The following is a 2,809-nucleotide window of genomic DNA, read 5'->3' on the forward strand; positions in this document are numbered from 1 at the left end:
GGCTGCGGCACCGTTCTGACAAGGGGTCTGCAGCACTGAAAACTGTCCCATAAGGTATCTGACAGCCCCTCAGGCACCGTAGAAAATCAGAATAAGGAAGGGTAGTGCATGCTGTCGGATGTGGACAGAACTTTTTCGATTTCTCTGGATGTTAACCAGTGGTAAGATAGCTACAGAAATCTCTTCCTTTTCTTCCTCACTGCCAAGGGAGGTGCCTTACCAGCACTGACACTGATGGCTCGTTGTGCACGGCTGGTTCATTACAGCACAGGATCAGCCTCTGAATCTCTTGGCTAAGGAACTTTTTAAAGCCAGTATTAGACCGTATTAGTGCCATGCTGCTTGCAGCTTACTAACAATTTTTTTGGTTCGGAAGCAACTCAGTCTTTATACTAAGTAGTTTAGCAGTGTAAAATCTGTAGTGTATCACAGTTCAGGAAGAATATGAAAGTAGAAAAAATACTTTCTTACACAGTCCTGTGCTCCTTTACAGGCAGTTGAAGATGCGTATGTACCAGTTGTCAAGTTTGGTGGCGTTGAGGTAAGCGTTTTGCTTTTTTTGTTTAAGCGCGAAATATTTTTTTCTTCCTTTGGAATAGGAGAACTTCTCCAGTGACCATGCTATTTTACAAGGTTATTGGTACCTTAGAGTGTATTTAGGAAACTGTAATTAAGTGACCTGACCACAGCCTGTCCCAGGAGAAGACATTGCAGTAAAATGGGAGATTATAGGAAAATGAGCCCCCAGGAAGCCTGGCAGGCGTGGGAACATCAGGGACACCTCTTTCTAAACCCGTGCTGTAGAGCAGGGTAGCCTGCTGGAACGGCACTTGTCTCCCAGGGACTGTGCAGAGTGGGAGCAGAGGCAGGGTCCTTGCTGACTCCTCCCAGCTCTGACAAGCTGGCTTTCTACAGAGGGATGGGTATGGGGTAGTTCACGGTGTGAATCATGTCAGCAGACTAAAAGCTTTGTTACAAATCAAAAATGAAGTGGTCATGTGACAATCTGGAAAATGACAAGTAAAAGTACTCATGTGACTCCTGCCTGGGTTTGTCAGCTGCAGGAATCCTTGTATCTTGACTGCTTCTTATACGGTGACTGGAGACCTGCGTGCTGTAGTACCTAAGCAAGTCACTGCTTGGTATCACTCTCATGAAGTCACTTGTTCCGTGACCTTCTTGTGGCCTTTGTCTGGTGCAGACATTCACAGAATAACTTTCTTGCCTCAGACTGTGCTATGAACCAGACACTTCAGGATCAAAAGGGCTTACTGCATAGAGAGAATGCTCTCTCCTTTGCTGAAGTACAGCTGAGGTGATTGAACTTATGTCTTAATTCTATGATAATTTTTTTAAGTTCCCTTTTAATGGAAATTGTAAGTTTAGAGTAATCTTTTTCAACTTAAAAAACCCTTCCTTTCCCTAGCTTAAAAAGAAAGGGGGGATACAATGAAGGTTTTGTAAATAAAATACAGAACTTCTAGCAATTTTCTTGAGGTTTTTTGGCAAATAAATCTCTTGGGAGATGTATCTATAGTCACATAGTTCTAAATACAAATGTTAACAACTCTTTTTAAAGACTTGACTAACTGTCCCCCACTGGTGTGCTGTTCACAAACAGTGCAGCATTCTAACTCATGGTTGGCACCTTTTTTTCCTCTTAAGATTGACCTGGTGTTTGCAAAACCGTCTGTGCAAACTGTTTCTGATGATCTCAGAGATGACTGGCATCTGAGAAGCCTGGATAGGAGATGTATACTGAGCTTAAATGGTGAGCATATTTACACATCTTTAAAAAGAAAGTGTTACTGGAATGGGTATAAAATGCACATGACACAACTCCAGTTTCTGTACAAGGTGCATAAGCTGATCTCCTGTGTACTTGAGAGCTGAGGAGGTGGCGAGTGGGCTTAAATGTAGATGTTTCAAGGAGCTGTGTGTTTAGGTAGACCTGTATTTCATGTTTCTTGGATCAGGGTGTGTGCATTGTTCCAGTTTGCCACAGAGACTGCTTCAGATGAATAGGCAGAGCACTTGATAGAGAAGAATGTGTGGTAGTTCATACAAAACAATAAAGATATTTAAAATACCCGAAGCCTAACTTGCTCGCTGTTTAACAGTGACTGGTTTAATTGTTCCTGGCTGTCGAAAGAAACCTGGATTTTGGAATCCTCTAGAAAGGCCTTATTAAAAATGGTTGGCGATAGTCTATAAACTATGACAAAGCTGTTGAGGGCACCAGTTACCTGGAGGGATACTGAATGTTATGTGTAATCTGTAATTTTTAACGTACTACAAAGCGAGTAATCCAAACTTGTTTTCATAGATTTGAACAATAAACCGTAAGCTATTGATCCAGCGTAGCATAAACCAGACCTGTACCTGTTACTAGGAACTTCTGTCCTTCAACTTTTTTCTTAGAGTTACCGATGAAATGCTACATCTAGTGCCAAATGAAGAGAACCGTGCAATTAAACTGTGGGCAAAACGTGAGTAAGGTGATTGTTCATAATCTTTAAGCTTTCCAGAGGCACCTCATGCTGAAGAAATAAGACCATTAGAAGTACTTCAGCTTTGGATAGCCATTTAAATGACAGTTTTCAAACAAAACCTGTTTTTTAGTTTAGATTCAAGGTCTGTCCATGGGGTAGAGTGGGTGTGTTTTTTAATGGGGGTAGAGTGGGGAGAAGAGGGGAGTGCCTACAAGACAAGGTGCTTTACTGCTTATCAGGAACATGACTACAGATGGTAAAAAAGCCAAGTTAAGTATAAAAGCTTGATCCATAAGGAATAAGAAAGTATTGTTTGC

General features: G+C 41.7%; 1 long non-coding RNA gene across 1 annotated transcript; it reads left to right on the forward strand.

Annotated features, from left to right (window-relative positions):
* Positions 1-492: 492 nt before the first annotated feature.
* LOC141950898 (uncharacterized) lies at positions 493-2,461 on the forward strand. Its single transcript, XR_012631199.1, has 3 exons — positions 493-541; positions 1,666-1,771; positions 2,422-2,461. It is a non-coding gene; the product is annotated as an uncharacterized LOC141950898 (long non-coding RNA).
* The last annotated feature ends 348 nt before the right edge of the window (positions 2,462-2,809 follow it).

This window comes from Strix uralensis, chromosome 16 (assembly GCF_047716275.1).
Source record: "Strix uralensis isolate ZFMK-TIS-50842 chromosome 16, bStrUra1, whole genome shotgun sequence".
NCBI lineage: Eukaryota > Metazoa > Chordata > Aves > Strigiformes > Strigidae > Strix > Strix uralensis.